Consider the following 19,084-nt stretch of genomic DNA (forward strand, 5'->3'; position numbering starts at 1 on the left):
TCAACGCCTTTTTAAAGTAACTAACAAGCAAGCACACACACACACACACACACACACACAATTTTGCAAAGGAAAATTACAGATGAATGTGATATAGGAAAAATATGTTTTGAAAGATGCATATAAAGTTATTTAAGCTTTCTCAGATCACCTGTGTTTTCTATTTCTCTGTCAGCAGCTCCCTTCAGAAATAGTTTAAATCGGGAACTTCTCCTGTGTCGTAGAGGGTTTTTTCTGACACCTCTGAAATCACAGAACAAGTGTTATTAATATGCGTTTAAAGATCAAAACCTGTTTTAAGTTTCAGCCCATTTTCACGCTCTGTGTAAGAGATGTAACTTATTCGATTAACTGTACAGTAATGTTACATACTTTTAGGTTGAAGTAATTAGTTTACTTCCATTCATCCTTTGACAACTTGCCAGCAAAACCTTTAATGTTATATAAAAACGCTCATCTACACATAAGATGACATTAAAAGCCCAAACTTTCAGAAACAAGAGCTCAAGTCTATAACTGTTAGTTAAGTTAGCTCTTATAGTTAGCCTAACGGTTGAGATGCTAACGGACTTTTCCCGAAGACACTAAACCATTTCTTTAAAGTAAATATTCAACAAAAGCGTGTTATTTGCATGAAAGAACGTGTCAGGAACACTTGTATGTACTATTTGTGGAATTTTAGAGACTAAACTTACCTGCAATTAGTGAAAACAACAGTGAGAGACGGCGTTTAGTTGTTTGACAGTTGAGCTGCGCCCCGTTTCCATGGTGACTTCCTCCGCTCCAGCTCAGCGTGCGCGCACATTAAAGCACGTAGAAGTCACGCAGAAGTTACGTAAATATAATATAATATAATATAATATAATATAATATAATATAATACCTTTAGAAATGGTAAACGTGGTGTAGAAATAACAATGAAAAAACATTGATTAAAAACTAAGACGTATACATATGAATATATTTTTTCGTACACATCAATACATGCATCATGAACAATTTTTATTCAATATTTAATTAACTAAAAAAAGACTTTGCCAATCAATGAGCGCCCTCTACTACCTGATAATGGTCATGTAATTAAGCATTTGATCACTGCTGTTAACGTTCCCTTTAGGTTATAAAAATAGAACCTAAAAATAACCTACAGGGAACGTTCCCAGAATGTTCCCTTTAGGTTATAAAAATAGAACCTAAAAATAACCTACAGGGAACGTTCCCAGAACGTTCTCCTTAGGTTATAAAAATTAAACCTAAAAATAACCTGCAAGGAACGTTCTGGGAAGGTTCTCTTTAGGTTATTTAAAAAATAACCTACAGGGAACGTTCCTAGAACGTTCTTATTTGGTTCCAAAAAAATAACCAAATGGGAACCATACGGGAACGTTCTGTGTTTGTTGGGCTTAAGCCTAGTCTAGCCCAGTAAAATGCACGTTTGAGCTGTTTTAACTGAAAACCGCTTGCACTGACATGTCTTAAAATATGTCAAAGCAATTGTTTTGCACACCAGTAACTTAACGTTTATAAAAGATAGTTAAAAATCCTAATTGAAATCAGGCCTAATGGCTTAATCTAAGCCCTGTCTGTGAAACCATGCCTTTTTTTATGTATTTAATCATACTGCGGTAAATTACCAATACCAATGTTGTACTAGATGAACTTTTTTAGAAACTTTCTCTATTAATAATGTTCCCTGCTGATTAGATAACTAACGCTACCTAATATTACGTTGCCTCTGATGTAAATTACTAATTGAATAACATGTTTTACTGGTCGAATTATTTAAAAAATTCTCTGCATGGTGTGGCAAAAAGAATATAGTATTTGTTACGATAAACGGCATATAAATGACCTCGTTTGTCTACAGTTTCGAATTCAGAAAGGCATTTTGAGGTGTCAGCTCCCCTTGTTTACTAACGTTAATCAGGGCACTGGTCAGGGGATCGGACATTTTAAGATATTAAAGTCTTCTCGATCGCAAAACCATTTTACTGCACTGAAATGTTTGCTTAAAGTTCCAAAATGCAGCGTGAAAATACAGGGAATATTGATGCTCTGTGTTCAGATCTCCAGTTATTTTCTCCACTGGGAATTAGATTTTTATTCTTTGACAATAACTCAAAAACCTTTAAAGACAGACCTATTATGATTTCCGAGGTTCTTAATAAATGATATGCTTTTGTTTAATTTAACATCATGCATTCTTTATCAACACTGAATGCAAGTTTCATTAAAAATCAACATTTTGAACAAAAACCTGAGAAAATTGCGTTTTTTCAAAGACCACATCCATATCAGATTCAGAATAATGATCGAAAATAAGATCTTACGGTTTTATGAAGAAACCACTTGTTTTAAAATCTTCCTGGTCTACTGGCATTTATGACATCTTCCTCAAATATTACAATGCTCATGATAACTTTGGTTAACTCTGCAATAAGTAAATCCACCCTGACTGTATAACAGTGAAAACACTGACAGAAAATTGATCAGATTAAGTTCTGGAAGAAATTTAATTGGTGCAGAATTTGTCGCTTTATATCAGTTAAATCGATCCAATAATATCTGTTTTATTTGGACAAATGAAGTCCCATGCTGGTGGGAATATGTTGTGGGATAGTTGGGCAGCCTAATAATGTGAGAGACAGTCAAATGTGTGAGTTGGCAACCCTGCTTATGTACAAGTTTTCAGGTGTTTTTTTAATGCTGAACTATGCTTGCTTCCCCCTATAGTTGTATCTGCACGCAAGAATGTTCAGACTGAAAATACAGCAAACTCAGCGAAAGGTAAGTAATTTAATACAATTGCTGATACATGCGTGAAGTGGGCAGGAATTCATTGGTATTTGCCTCTCCTGAGATATCAAACAGTATTTTGGTATAAAAAGTATACTCAAGTGAAAGTATGCATACTGTGTCTGCACATTTTCAAAATAAATAAAATTTTGGTTAAATATTTGGTTTTGCAAAAAAAAAAAAAAAAAAAAAAACATCAACACACATATATTTGCCCTAATAACTGTGGCATGTGTGGCCATTTTCCATTACAAATATCAACGAGAAAAGTATACATTATGTAAATACCCGGGTCAATTTGTATAAAGACAAAGTAAAATTAAGGGCTTTTAACTTTACAAGGAGAAAATACATTTATATTTATACAAAATATTAATGAAGCTTTAATCAAAATATAATGGCCTGCTCATCGAAGTTTACCCATCCATCAGCTACCGATCATATTATACACTACATAAAACCCATCTATTTTTTTTTTTTTTTAGCTCATAGTGTCCGTTCAAGTCCTCCTGGGATGGGTTCACAAATTGAAATGACTGGTTATGAGGATTGAAAACATTTGGCTTCTGACATAAGCCATTCTTCACAATACAGAAATGAAGTTGATCAAAATGCCTGTTTCATGCCAACTTTAATACTGTTTAAGCTCTGCCTGTTTCTTTGCTCAAATAAAGCTCATTCTCAAATGCTGTATTTTAAGTTGGTGTTTTTTTTTTTTTCAGGACTTCAGCCTGCAATACAGCAAACCAGTGAAACAGAAGGTTTGTTTGTAGCCTTTTCTACATTGACATGCAAGAAATATTTTTTTCCTATAATGTTTACATAAGACAAAGATAATTTTCATTTAGATATTTAATTTGCGTAATTTCGTTCACAGAAAAGTGGCTGTTAATGTGTAGAGTTTAAATGATCCTGAATTAGGCCTAATTCAAGTAGGCCACATTTTTTGTTATTCTGCTTTCAGCCAAGTTACATATTTTTGATTTCTCTTTTATAAGGTGCACCCACTTTACAGATTGCTCTTGACAAAGCAAAACAGACAATAGAGATCCAAAAGCAGAAGATTCTTCATCTTCAGGAAAAAGTTGACTCTGACAGATGACACAAATTTTCTCAGATCAAGATTGGAGGATGGTACGTAATAGGTTCACAAACTTGCTTTAAGAACAATTCTTCCAGTCAGTATGTTGCAACGTTTAATTAGAAATACTTTCATCAGACAAGAAAGGCTGTGGACCCTGAGGGTGACATTAGTTGTTCTAGGAATTTGTTTTTAGGAACTAGCCACCAGGGTGGTTCCCTAAGAACTAAATGATCCCTTAGGTCTATTTTCCTAGTTGCATTTGCACCGCCAGTAGGAACTCTGAAGTGACACAAGTTGTGACTTATTCTGACAGCGCTACGAGCGCCAGAGACTGAGCACACAACGCTCCCATTCTGTCTTCATTAGTTAGCAGTCCTGTCTAATGTTATTGGATAGTGTTTTACAAAGAAAGTAATCAGTATATGACAAAGTATTAGTGTTTGCTGTGTGGTTGATGTTGAATGTCGCTAGCCGAGCGGAAATAGATAATCATGTATCGCCTGGTCCCGTCAAACTTGCTTTGGATTTTATCCTTAGTGTAAAGTTGAGAGGTCCATCTATCACTGTTTTCTGTGTTTGTAGAGTTAGTTCAGCCAGTCAGCCTACACTTACGTCACTGGTAGTTCCTATTGTGCTGGGTAAAACCCTACTCTAAAGTAGGAGCTAAAGGATTTGCTAGAAGTAAAATCATTCCCATTTCCTGCAGTGCGAACACACCAAAAAGCGGGTACTTCTGCCAGTAGTTATAGGAACTGTAAAAGGTTCCTCAGAGAAAGCCCCTATTCCTCTATGCTAAATTGTAATCAGTGAGACATTAGGGTAACAATATTTTACATGCCCTGTCAAAAGACTGGTTGTTGGAGAATTTTGCATATGTTTTAAGGCGAGACACTACAGGTGAATAGGGTAAAATTTTTAACTAGCAGATATCACCATGAAACTTTCCCAGTTGATTACCTACATTACGATGAGAAAAAAAATGTATTACAAAGTTTCTGTAATTTTATGTTTAAATATGCAAATTAAGCATTATCTAATTAAATATGCGCTAATTTGCATATATTTAAAAAAACGAAATCTCAGAATTGGATAAAGCCAGGTTCAAAATTATTTTTTCATTGTGTTCACATATTAGATGGGAAGAAAATTACAGAGGGATTTATGGATATCTATTTTTATTATCCTGTAAATCAGAATATACTGTCAATAGCCTTAAATGTATTTTCGCCATGTTTTTTGGAATAAAATGTTATATAAATCAGGCTAGGAATAATATATTTACAAATCCCTCTGTAATTGGCTTCATAATATAACTAGGTACAAGACTGGAAAGTTTGGTGTATATAGGTGCTACTGAAGTGGAGATTTCGGACTTGGAGTATGAGAGAAAAGTCATTTTGAGAAAACGGGCTTTAAAGATTTATATTGTAAAAATCCACACATTTTTATATGAAAACATTGCTAACAAGCAAAACAACTGGCCAAGTAATTGTTTATAACAATGTAGACCATGAACAATGACAACTGAATAAAACAACATTGCCAAATAAGACCTTCAACTAACCACAGAGAACGTCTCGGTTACGTACGTAACCCTCGTTCCCTGATGGAGGGAACGGAGACGTTATGTCGTGACGACATTAGGGGATTTACTTGGAAGCCCCGACTGCCTCTGATAAGAGAAAACGCCAATGAAATTTGGCTAGTGGATTTTGCATACCTGAGCCACTCCCCGTGCATACGGGTATAAAAGGGCGACAGGTGCATCCACTCATCAGGTTTTCCGCTGAGGAGCCGAGAACGTGTCCCTGGCAACCAGCGATGGTTCGAGATTGTGGCATGGGGACATAACGTCTCCGTTCCCTCCATCAGGGAACGAGGGTGACGTACGTAACCGAGACGTTCCCTATCTGTCGGTCACTACGAGTTATGTCGTGACGACATTAGGGGTCTATGGAAAGCGCCACAACCTGAACCCCGTCACGACCTTGTGGCATGCAGATGTTGACAAGCTAGCGCGTGACAGACAAATGCGATGCGAAGGTCGCAACCTTCCCGTCGCCCCAGCGCAAATTCGCTAACCTTGGTGCCCGCAGGGACCACTGAGTACATTGCTGCTGGAGATTGCCAAGCCACTGTTCCTTTCCCCAGAAATCGGAAGGGATTTCGACCTTCTATGAAAGACTGCTTCAAGTCTTTCCTGTTTGTTGTTACAGCCCGGCAGTAACGACGGGGAAGCGAGCCTTCCGGAGAAGGGCGCTACGGAGGCCACACCCTGCCCGAAGGGAGGTAACGTGTGGAGACACTGGTATGGACTGGCCCAAGCCTGGGGCAGTGCTACATACGCCTGGACCCTGGGGCAGATCCTACCTAGGAGAAGGGAGGAAGGCTGCCAGCAGGGCCTGACAGAGCTCTGTCAAAGGGAAGACACGGGTTTACCATGAGGGAAACCGTACCGTGGATGAATACACGTGTGGGATCACCCAAAGGGAATCAGGCCGCACGGGCACCTAGCCGAGTACAGGGGCTGACCGGAGACCCGGGCAAGCTAACACCGGTACTGGGCCTGGCGTCAGACTGCTCCGCCCAGCCTGACTGCCGGGGGTGCTGGAGGAACTCCGCCAGGGTTCGCCGTTCGGGGAACTAACTGGAGGAGAGAATAGGCGCTCGTATCCCCGGGTAAGGGGGAATGGCGCAGCAAGCGTGACACCGGCCAACTCTTCCCGCTACTTACCTGTTACCCAACACACGGGAAGAGACTGGCTCAACGCGGAGACTGTAAAATCTCGCGAAGGTGTTCGGTGTCGCCCAGCCCGCAGCTCTACAGATGTCTGCCAAAGAGGCGCCGTGCGCCAGCGCATAGGAGGAGGCAACACTCCGTGTGGAGTGAGCCCTCACCCCGAGGGGGCACGGCTCGCCTTGGGATTGGTACGTCAAGGCGATGGCATCCACTATCCAGTGGGCCAACCTCTGCTTGGAGACAGCCTTCCCTTTCTGCTGACCTCCATGGCAGACAAAGAGCTGCTCAGAGCTTCTGAAGCTCCGGGTGCGGTCCACGTATATGCGCAGCGCTCTTACGGGACACAGCAACGCCAAGGCTGGGTCTGCCTCCTCCGAGGGCAGTGCTTGCAGGTTCACCACCTGATCGCGGAAAGGCGTGGTGGGAACCTTAGGCACGTATCCAGGCCGGGGTCTCAGGACAACGTGAGAGTAGGCCGGCCCAAACACAAGGCACTCTTCGCTTACCGAAAATGCTTGAAGGTCCCCGACCCTCTTGATGGAAGTGAGCGCGGTCAGGAGCAAAAGGGACCCCTCTGAAGTCCAGCCAGGACAATAGAGAGATCCCAGGAGGGCATCAGGGGTGGCCTAGGAGGATTTAACCTTCTGGCACCCCTCAGGAACCTCACGATGAGATCGTGCTTCCCCAGGGACCGGCCGTCCACTGCATCGTGATGGGCCGCAATAGCAGCCACGTACACTTTCAAGGTGGAGGGCGACAGCCTGCGCTCCAACCTCTCTTGCAGGAAAGAAAGCACCACTCCAATCGTGCATCTTCGGGGGTCCTCCCGACGAGAAGAACACCAGTCCGCGAACAGACTCCACTTCAGTGCATAGGCTTGCCTAGTTGAAGGGGCCCTAGCCTGAGTGATGGTGTCCACCACAGCCTGTGGCAGGCCACTCAAGTCTGCCGCGTCCCATCCAGGAGCCACACATGGAGGTTCCACAGATCTGGACGCGGGTGCCATATGGTGCCGAGCCCCTGAGAAAGAAGGTCCTTCCTCAGAGGGATGTGCCAGGGAGGGGCTGTCGCGAGGAGGGTGAGTTCCGGAAACCAGGTCCGGGTGGGCCAATATGGCGCAACCAACAAGACCTGCTCCTCGTCCTCCCTGACCTTGCACAGCGTCTGTGCGATCAGGCTCACTGGGGGAAACGCATACTTGCGCAGAGCCCGAGGCCAGCTGTGTGCCAGTGCGTCCGTGCCGAGGGGGGCCTCGGCCAGGGAGAAATACAGCTGGCAGTGGGAGGACTCGCGGGAAGCAAACAGGTCTACCTGAGCTTCCCCGAATCGACTCCAAATCAGCCGGATCGTCTCGGGATGGAGTCGCCATTCTCCGGGGAACGTGAGCTGTCGTGAGAGCGCGTCGGCTGCACGATTGAGCTCCCCCGGAATGTGGACGGCGCGCAGCGAATTGAGCTGTGACTGACTCCAGAGGAGGAGATGGCGGGCGAGCTGTGACATGCGGCGTGATCGTAGACCCCCCTGCCGGTTGATGTACGAAACAGCCGCAGTGTTGTCCGTGCGGACCAACACGTGCTGGCCTAGAAGCAGTGGCCGGAACTGCTTTAAGGCCAGATGCACTGCCAACAGCTCTAGGCAGTTGATGTGCCAAAGCAGTCGAGGCCCCGTCCAGAGCCCCGAGGCTGCCTGCCCGTTGCATGTAGCGCCCCAGCCCATGCTGGAGGCATCTGTTGTGACAACAACATGCCGGGACACTTGTCCTAAGGCCCCCCCGGCCCGTAGGAAAGCAAGGTCTGACCAGGGGCTGAAAGAGCGGCGACACGACTGTGTCATGGTCACACGACGTGTCCCGCGGCGCCATGCCCATCTCGGGACCCGTGAGTGTAACCAGTGCTGAAGTGGTCTCATATGAAGCAACCCGAGCGGCGTGACTGCGGCTACGGATGCCATATGCCCCAGGAGCTGCTGAAACTGTTTCAGCGGAACCACTGTCCTGCCTCTGAAGGAACTCAGGCAGTTCAGCACTGATTGGGCACGCTCGTCCGTGAGACGTGCCGTCATACTCACGGAGTCTAACTCCACACCGAGAAAAGAGATTCTCTGCACAGGGGAGAGCTTGCTCTTTTCCCAGTTGACCCGAAGCCCCAACTGGCTGAGGTGCCGGAGCACCAGGTCCCTGTGACCACACAACTGTTCTCGCGACCGGGCCAGAATGAGCCAATCGTCGAGATAGTTGAGGATCCTGACGCCCACTTCCCGTAACGGGGCAAGGGCGCCCTCCGCCACCTTCGTGAAGGCACGGGGAGACAGGGAGAGCCCGAAGGGGAGGACCCTGTACTGCCATGCCCGCCCCTCGAACGCAAACCGTAGGAACGGCCTGTGTCGAGGGAGAATCGAGACATGAAAGTAAGCGTCCTTCAGGTCGATCGCTGCAAACCAATCCGCGGACTGAACGCATTTGACGATGCGCTTCTGTGTCAACATCTTGAACGGGAGCTTGTGTAGGGCCCGATTCAAGACTCGCAGGTCCAGGATTGGCCGGAGGCCACCGCCTTTCTTGGGCACGATGAAGTAGGGGCTGTAAAACCCCTGCCTCATCTCGGCTGGAGGGACCGGCTCGATTGCACCCTTTGCCAGAAGGACAGCAATCTCCTCGCGCAGGACAGGTGCATCTCGGACTGCCACCGAAGTCTCGAGGATGCCACTGAACCTGGGAGGCCGCCTGGCGAACTGAATCGCATAGCCGAGTCGAACTGTGCAAATGAGCCAGCGAGACGGGCTGGGTAGCGCAAGCCACGCCCCCAGATACCGTGCAAGTGGCACCAAAGGCACAATCGACGTGCCCGCAGTGGTGCAGCGAGGGGGAGTAAGGTTGGATGGAACAGAAGGCGGTGCGTTCTGACTCATCCCCACAAAACTCCCTGAGTCCCCGGGGGGACTGGCTAGAGGTGCGCGGGGAGGCATCGCGTCCCCAGACCGCACAATCTTGGCCACTGGCAATATGGGTCTCGGGTGAGAGTGAGGAAGCAGTGCGTCGCACACTGTCAGCCCGCAGACCTGGGAACCCGGAGGAAAGGGAAATTGCTCTTTCTTTGACAATGTGGGTACCACTGGCCCTTGAGCCAGTGGCGGAACAGAAAGAAAAGAAAACACAGGATTCTCCACCCGGCCCTCCTCCGGGGGAAGGAGCGATGCTAGCCTCGTCGTCTCCTGGGAAAGAGCAAATTCCTCCATCTCCGGGTTGTGCGCGTCAGGGCCGCTTTGTCGTCTTCCTGGAGGACTTGGCGGCCGGCTGAGGCGCGGGGGGCGCCGCACTCCTGCGAGAGGCTCGACGCACCGGCCTAGGTGACGACTCAGCACGGGGCGGAGCAGCTCTGGAGGACGCAGGAGGGCGCCCACGGCGACCAGCAGACTGGGGCCTGGCCCTTGGGCCAGCGGTGGCAGCTGGAGCATCCCGCCGTTTAGGGAGGATGTGCTGAATTGCCTCCGTCTGCTTCTGTACTGCCGAGAATTGCTGGGCAAAACCCTCGACAGTGTCGCCAAATAGCCCCGTCTGGGAGATGGAGGCGTCGAGAAAGCGTACTTTGTCGACGTCCTTCATCTCGGCCAGATTGAGCCAGAGATGGCGCTCTTGGACCACTAACGTGGACATCGCCTTCCCGAGGGACCGCGCCGTGACTTTCGTCTCCCGGAGAGCGAAGTCAGTCGCCGTGCGCAGCTCCTGCATCAACCCCGGGTCGGGACTACCCTCGTGCATTTGTTTTAGTGCCTTGGCCTGTTGAACTTGCAGGATGGCCATGGCATGCAGGGCAGAGGCGGCCTGGCCCGCAGCGCTGTAGGCCTTGGCGGCGAGTGCGGCCGTCAGCTTACAGGCTTTGGACGGGAGACGCGGACGATTCCTCCAGGTGGCGGCGTTTTGCGGGCACAGGTGCACCGCAACCGCTCTCTCCACCTGGGGAATATCCACGTACCCCCTGGCCGCCCCGCCATCGAGGGTAGTGAGGACGAAGGAGGGAGACGAGCGGCTTCTGGCCGTGAAAGGGGCCGTCCACGACTTCGTCAGCTCCTCATGCACCTCCGGGAAGAAAGGCACCGGGGCAAAGTGCGGCCGCTGGTCGCGTTTTGCGCCGATGAACCAATCGTCCAGCCGCGAGGGCTCGGGACTGGGCGGTCTGTTGACCTCCAGCCCGATACTCACGGCTGCCCGGGCAAGCATGGCCGTCAGCTCTGGGTCCGGATCGGCAGTGGCGACAACACCCGAGGGGGGCAGCCCCACCGATCGTTCATCCTCAGAGGACGAAAGCCCATCCCCCGATGCCGCGATCGACATCTGATCCTCGGGCGGCGCACCGAATGAAATGCTGGCGGCCCCGTGAGGCGAACCAGCGAAATCACTCGGGAACCGGACGGAACAAGCGCTGCGGGAGGAGTAAGAGGTCCACGGGGACGTGCCCGGCGGAGAAGCTCTTACTGTCACCCTCAGATCTCCCAGAGCGCCAGCCGGCGGTCCTCTGCTCGAGCCAGAGAGACCGGGACGGGTGGCGGCAGAGGGTGCCAATCCTTTCAGAAAGGAAAGGCGAGATCGCAGCGTTGCCATGTTCATACGCCCACAACAGACGCATGACTCATCCACAAACGCATCTTCAGCGTGCTGGATGCCCAGACACTGAAGACAACGCTCGTGACCGTCATCCGAGGACAGGAAGCGACCGCAACCAAGAGAACACGGACGGAACGGCATCTTTAAAAAGACGCGAACCGCCCAGTGTTTTAGAAATTTGCTCTTTCAGGTGAAGTGCCCAGGGGAATCGCTGCTGCAGGGACACCGCTGTCTGCACCGTGACGCCACCCAGGAACAAACTCTTTTTTGAGGCAGAAGGCTTTGTGGAGATCGCAAGACTTCTCATCCACTCGGCTCCGAAGCAAAAATCTGATGAGTGGATGCACCTGTCGCCCTTTTATACCCGTATGCACGGGGAGTGGCTCAGGTATGCAAAATCCACTAGCCAAATTTCATTGGCGTTTTCTCTTATCAGAGGCAGTCGGGGCTTCCAAGTAAATCCCCTAATGTCGTCACGACATAACTCGTAGTGACCGACAGATAGGGAACCACAAATACAGACACAAACTTATCATCAGAACTGCAACTCTAGTCATCTATGTCCATCGGAACACAAAGTTCACCCATGAGGGTTGAAAGCCTAGCTCTCCATGCCTGCACCATATGTAGGCCCCTCACCCCTCTCTTGCTGATGCCCTTTCAGCTTTTTAGCTGTGCTCAGAGTCTTTCTGCAACGTTTTACACTCTCAGACTGGATGGATTCGGCTTTTGTGATCCTCAGCATGTCGGTTTCCCTGATGGTGGTGACGGTAACGACAGTGCTTTCCAGCCAAAGCTTATCCATAATGGCAAGCATGGCAGAGGCCCCCTCATTAAAAGTTGAAATGGCCATACTTGCAGCTGCCTCAACTCTACTCTTACCTACAAACAATGTTTTTGGACAGCGGGCCCAAATGACGGAGTTGAGGCACTCATTCGCATTTTGAGTGCCAACATGCTGCATGCGCTGCAGCAGGCTGTCACTTGACATGCGGTGGTATACAGGTATCAGCTTCTGGCCCATCTCCCGAGACAAAAAGTTTCCTGCATGGAGCCTGTGGCTCTCTGGAGTTTCTCCATTTTTCCTCCGCTCTCCTATACCAACACTAGGACAGGTTGCACCTGGTGTGCAACGGGACTTCGTCACAGGACATGCTATGGAGGAGGCCAGCCCAGATCTCATTTTTCATTTTCTCTATGGAACCCTGGTTATTTCAAATTGCCCCCCTGTAATAATTTTGTAATGTTTTACATTTTTTTGGCCGTTAATTTTCCCAGACCCTTCCCCCCCAATTTGCATTCAACACTTAATTTTCGTAGTGCTGTGCCCATACGCTTATGGGCATGGTTGATGCATTCTAATTTTACTACCTCATGCCCAGGGCATGGGTTGAGGGATACCACCTCCCTGAATGCAGCACTGTCCCCATCTGACAGCATCTGAATGTATCTCAGCTGGTGGCGACTCACAGACCTGGCCCACATCCTCTTCGCTGCCTCCTGCTCCATAGCCTTGCTTGAGCCCCTAAAATTTTGTGCACAGTCATGCGTTTCTCTCCAGCTGTCAATTTCCTCATCTGTAATCTTTCCCTCATGCCTGGCAGCTTCTTTAAGGGCACAAGCATGTCAATAGGAGGATAGAACCTCCCCAGCAAACACAAAACGTTTTTACAACTTTTCACAACGTTGTATTTTGGTTGCAATTAGGTAATGTTGTAGTACAACATTTTAAAAACGTTTTAAAAACGTTTTTAAATACTTTAAAATAATGTAACCAAAATAAAACGTTTTAAAAACGTTGTAAAAATACCAACCTGGAATGTTCTCTTAAAGTAGTAAAAAAAAACGTAAATATCACATTTGTCTACGACCAAACCGAAACCAGACCAAACTGCAACTTTTGAAAGACGTTGTATTCAGGTGATAAAATAACGTAATATGCACGTTGGAAAGAAACGTTAAAAAAACGTTAAAACAGAACCAAAATGCAACCAGGCCAAATGTGTGTGTGTGGAAATGGGGAAAATATTGTGATCAGTAGGCTACAACTGTCCATGGGCGCCGACTTATGTCAAACAAAATGCACAGAAATTAAGATTCGTCCAGAAATTAGGTCTAAAAAAAAAAAAAAAAAACAGGAAAGAAAGAAACGCCGTGCAAAAACAAATTTTGTATGTTTTCTTTAGCTACAAAACATTAACATTTGACCAACAACGAGAAACCGGACTATATTAAAACTTTTGTAGGACATTTTATTTAGGTGTCAAAATAAAGTAATCTGCACGTTAGAAAGAAACGTTTAAAAAACGTAAAAACAGTACCATAATACAACCAGGCCAAATCTTGGTGCGCTAGGCTACTTTGATTGATACATATCAATATCATGAATGAAAAGGGGTTTTGTATACTGTGGCAGCCAACAACAGCATCGCACTTTTTTATATTTAATTATATTGAAAAAGTGTTATTATAGCATTTCTGTTTTCATTTCATTTCAATTTTTGTTAACATTATTGAGAAACGTTTTGTATGTCAATGAAGACGATTTATCAATAACAGTGTAGGTTATAGTTACGCCAGTAGGTGGCAGCTAAGAACTGACTTTAAAAAAAAAAATCCATTGACCAGCAGTCATCCCCTTAAAATTAAAAAAATGTAGTGCTGGCTTTAAATTGAATTTTACCATTCACAACCTATGACATCACTGTGATTTGTAGGTCCTACCCAGGGGCGCTGCGACTTTATATCTCGCAATTCTGACTTTATAAATTGCAATTGCGCGTTTATGTCTCACAATTCCGAGGGAAAAAAAGGTCAGAATTGTGAGGTAAAAGGTCGCAATAACCTTATTATATAATAATAATTATTTTTTATTCAGTGGAAACGGGCTTCCATACTCTTTTATTTATACTAATACCACCACAGAAATATTTGGCTCTCCAAGTAGCCTACCACCATAATGACCAACATTAAAATAACGTACAGTAGCATAGGTCTAACTATTCAGCTACAGCTCTGCTCAGTTCAAAAACGAGGCAGCTTTATTCCTAATAAGAAAATCTATTGTTGTCAGCCACTTTAATATTGTAAATACACAGTTTGAACATTAACACTGCAGTGTGCTTACAAAAAGGTAAATAAAAACCTTAAATAGCCTAATTATTAAATTAAAATGTGTTTTACCTAAAAGTTAAATAAAAACTGCATTGTACTTAAATGTAAAAAAAAAAACTTCCCACACAGCACACGTTTTTTTGGGCTACATCATTTCGGCCCTTCATGGCCTTCTTTTAGCCCAAAAATCGACGTTGAAAATTGGTCTCTGTTTGGTCCACCAGATTTGGTCCAAGCACAAGATCGGACGTCTGTCTCGGACCACGTATGACCATGAAAAGAATTGCATAACACTGAAGTTATTTCTCGATGAAAATGTGTATTACGTCTGATAACATATCGTACAGTCCAACAATGTAACCTACAAATATATTTATATAAATAGCACAGTCAACGGGTTTATAATGGAAGTATGCCATAAAATTACGATGTGACTGCTGTTAAGGTCATTTACAATGTATTTTCCCTGCTGTTCCATGCGCACATGCACTGAGCAACTACTTTTCAGACGTTTCTAAACGTAGGCGATTTGTTATTAAAAATTCACCCATCTTGGATAATCACTTTCTTTGGACTGTATATACACCGGTGGACACTTTTACTTTGGGACTTCAACACATTAGGATTCTTAAGGACTGTTTTAGGGTACGATTCACATGGACAATCTACTTTTAACAGCCTTTTTTATTGTGTTGTTTTAAGTTCCTTGTGCACTATGTAAACACACTATTTATTCTTTTTATTTTAGTTGTTGTCTCATCTTCTTAAAACACAATCTGACCCCTTTTAATTATTGTGACATCTTCCGATAAGGCCGATCGTTACAGACTGTTTCAAGAAAAATCCTCTGTTCTCATCCAAAAGCAAACTCACAGTGGGCTGGGTTCTATGTTGAGATTAAATTACAAAATTAACTCAAGTTGTCCCAAAACTGTATAAATTTCTTTATTCTGATGAACACAATTAAATATATTTTCAAGAATGTTTGTAACAAAGCAGATCTGGATCACCTATACCAGTAGAGGCAAGGAAGTTTTGGCAGTACTGATGCTTGCAGTACATTCCCATTTGAGAAATTGAAAACTTGAAATCTTAAACCAGGGATAGGCAACGTCAGTCCTGGAGTGCCGCTGTCCTGCAGAGTTTAGCTCTAACCCTGATCAAACACACCTGAACAAGCTAATCAAGGTCTTCAGAGGAAAATTTGATGCCATCAAAGAAAAAGATGAATTGGATGAGTATGGTTCTCCAGTGCACATCTCACTAGAAAAGAAGATGGAGAAAAGAGGTAAGATGTTTAATCTCATACTTTAAAATAATGGCCCGGTTTCACAGATAGGGCTTAGACTAAGACAGGATTAGATCATAGTTCATTTAGGATATTTAAGCAATTTTTTTTATAAACGTGCTTAGAAAAAAACATTACTGGTGTGCACAAAGGCACTGATATATTTTAATATCAGTCAGTGCAAGTTTCTTTCAGTTGAAACAGCTCGGACTTACATTTTAGTCTAGGACTAGGCTTAAGCTTTGTCTATGAAACCAGGGGTATAAATGTTTTTTCGTGAGCAATGTTTATTTAAGATTATCTGTAAAATGAATAAAACAAGACAATTATACAACCAGGCAAATGACTCATTGGGTCCCTTTACAATTCCACAATCTTTTTTCACAATTTTTAATGTGATGAAAAACTAAATAATATTCACTGAATTTAAGGTTTACTTCCAATGTAAGGCAAAGTATGGTGATATAATGATACAGTTGAATAATTATTATTAATAATAATAAAAATAATTACTATATATATATATATATATATATATATATATATATATATATATATATATATATATATATATATATATATATATATTACATATAAATTTGATCTTTTTTAGGTTTTGATACTAAAGATTTTGGGGTTTTGTTATGAAAGCTGGGTTCAAAGCAAGCATGCAGACTCTCCAATTCCTCTCCTGTTCTACTTTGGACTTAATTGCTGGACTTAATAGCCTACATATAACCAGACACAGTTCGGGTAACTTGTAGTTACATCTTCATGGTCTCTTTTTTTGGGGGGGGGGCAAATTAAGACTCATTATTGCCTTGCTCTAACATGCAAATATGTTTGTTTTTTTTAACACTTGCTTATAACACAGTAAACTTTTACTCATTTCCAGGTCTGTGGTTTGTACCACTTTGGTTCCAGCAGTTCAGCTACATTTGCTCTTCACTTTTGATAATAGTAAGTACATCTTGCATTTGAAAAATCACAGTAAATTCCAGAGTCAATTATGTATAGAAGTTAACCCCCATTCTGTAAAAAGGCTCACAATTCAGGCTCACAATTCATTTACTGTTTTGTTCCTATTCAGAAAACATATTTTATTCAAAGACATACCTGTGACACTAATCCTAGCCCTAACTGAATATCAGAAAATATCTAGTGAGATTAGGCAATTAATCTGGTTCTCTCTCTGATTTAAGCCATGGACAGGAAGGGTAAGAAGAGAGAGTATGACAGGGAGTGGGTTTCTTTGAAAAGACTAAGTAAACTACAGAGAAAAAGGGAGAATGCAGAAACTTTAATGGTAGCCAAACAAGTTGAAACTGCAGACACAAATATGGAAATCATGGAAAAACACGACAAACATGGAATAATGGAGACTGATGAAAATAAAAAACTGAATTTGGAAACAGAAAACATATCTGAAGATTCAGATGTTTCTGAACAATTTTCAGATAAAGACTCTCTGGAGATGGGTGATTCAAATTCAAATATAGCAAGGGACATTGCATCTTGGAGCATGGAAAATGGAATTACCCATAATGCTATAGATGGTCTTCTGAAACTGTTAAAGAATCACGGAACAAAAGACCTTCCATCATGTTCAAGAACATTGCTTGACACTCCAAAATCTGTAAATATTCAACAGAAGTCAGGAATGGAGTATTTCTACTTTGGAGTAGAAAAAATGTTAAAAAATCACATGCAGAAATACTCTGTCGAAACAACTGCGAGGATGGATATCTTAGAGTTGAGACTTAATATCGATGGTCTCCCACTGTTTTAAAGTTCGAAAACTTGTCTTTGGCCAATTCTTTGCAGCACCAACCTAAAACCAACAGATGTATTTCCTGTGGCCATCACATGCGGAAATTCAAAGCCCTGTGGTTTAGAATTTTTATGCGACACAGTCGAGGAAATTCAGAAATTGGAGAAAGACGGTCTGCGGTACCAAGGAAGACACATCGCAGTTCAAATTAGTGGCATTATCTGTGATGCACCTGCCAAGGCATTCGTCAAATCAATCAAAAACTTCTCAGGGTATTATGGATGTGACAGATGCATTCAAAAAGGTCAGTGGCTGGGGCGTATGACATTTCAGCAAGTGGACAATCTACAGCTGCGTACTGACATGTCTTTCAGACAAAGGCAGCAGGAAGAGCACCACAATGGGGAACAAGAAACTCCACTTTGCCAGCTAAACATTGATATGGTTACTGGTTTCCCTATTGATTACATGCATCAAGCGTGTCTTGGAGTTATGAAAAAACTTGTCCTGACATGGATGCGAGGGCCAAAAGAGACAAGGATGTCTGCCGGACACATAACCATTATAAGCAACAAGATTGAAAACCTCCGAAACAGCATTCCAAATGTCTTTGCCAGGCGCCCCAGGGGACTGAATGAAATAGACAGATGGAAAGCAACCGAGTATAGGCAACTAATGTTGTACACAGGAAAGATTGTCCTGAAAGGACTTCTGAAACAAGAGCTGTATGACAACTTCATGTGCTTCTCCACAGCCATGTGCATTCTTGTCCAACCAAGTCTCACAAGGAAACACTGGCAATATGCAAGGGATCTCCTGAAATTCTTTGTGTCCCAGTGCAGAGAACTGTACGGAGAGGGTTTCCTTGTATACAATGTCCATCAGTTGCTCCATATTGCAGATGTTGCAAAACAGTTTGAGGGTCTGGATGAGTGCAGTGCATTTGCATTTGAAAACTTCAACCAAAAACTAAAGAAAATGGTTAAGTCTGGAAGAAGTCCACTGGCTCAGATCACAAGAAGGATTCTGGAAGGTCAAACCATGCAGAAGAGAACACCAGAGGCACAGATCAAGTGTACAAGGCCCAACAATGTCTTTGGAACTGACCAGACCTTCTTTGAGGTCATTGAAGAAGATGGTCTGGAAAAACAAGCACTACTATGTAGGGTCTACAACAAGACGGCTCCCCTCTTCACAGAACCTTGTGATTCTCGCATCATTGGCTCCTATGTTGGCAAAGCAAGGGAAACAACAATAAGCAGAGTATTAAAATCAGAGCTAAAATCTCAAGCAATCATGACTGAAAATGTGGATAAGAACAAGATCATATTTCTTTACATTTTACACGCAGATCAGGGAAATTGCTCAAATCTATGAAATTTAGAATGTGGATGCCTGTAAAAAAATGACAGAAATCAAGAATTACCAAAACCTTCATGCAAATTCTAAGAAATCATGAAACTTTGTCAAATATGTGTAAGTGTATAATTTAAAAAATGATGTCTATATTTGTTACATAATTACTCTTTTATTAACCAAATTACATTTTTTTAGATGATTACCTACGCTGTGGTTGAATTTGAAAAAGAGAAGACAGTTGCAATTGTGTGTCGAACTTGGATTGTGGCAAATGGAAATGTAAGTATTGCTAATGCTTATGCTTTGTTAAAAAAAGACTTTTCAGTTTCTGA

General features: G+C 44.0%; 1 protein-coding gene and 1 pseudogene across 2 annotated transcripts in view; one reads left to right on the forward strand and one right to left on the reverse strand.

The window, feature by feature from the left end:
* The window catches only part of LOC306852379 (uncharacterized protein), a gene marked incomplete at its 3' end in the record, with an annotated part of 402,219 nt that overhangs the window by 35,781 nt on the left and 347,354 nt on the right, over positions 1-19,084 (reverse strand). The gene's annotated exons all lie outside the window — the stretch shown is intronic.
* The window catches only part of LOC306852510, a 39,692-nt pseudogene that overhangs the window by 3,362 nt on the left and 17,246 nt on the right, over positions 1-19,084 (forward strand). Inside the window, exons 2-4 of the transcript in view lie at positions 2,734-2,787; positions 3,519-3,557; positions 3,795-3,934. The product of the transcript in view is annotated as an uncharacterized misc_RNA (transcript). The remainder of the gene's footprint in view (positions 1-2,733; positions 2,788-3,518; positions 3,558-3,794; positions 3,935-19,084) is intronic.

The sequence above is a fragment of the Barbus barbus genome (genome assembly GCF_936440315.1).
Source record: "Barbus barbus genome assembly, chromosome: 32".
NCBI classification, from domain to species: Eukaryota; Metazoa; Chordata; class Actinopteri; order Cypriniformes; family Cyprinidae; genus Barbus; species Barbus barbus.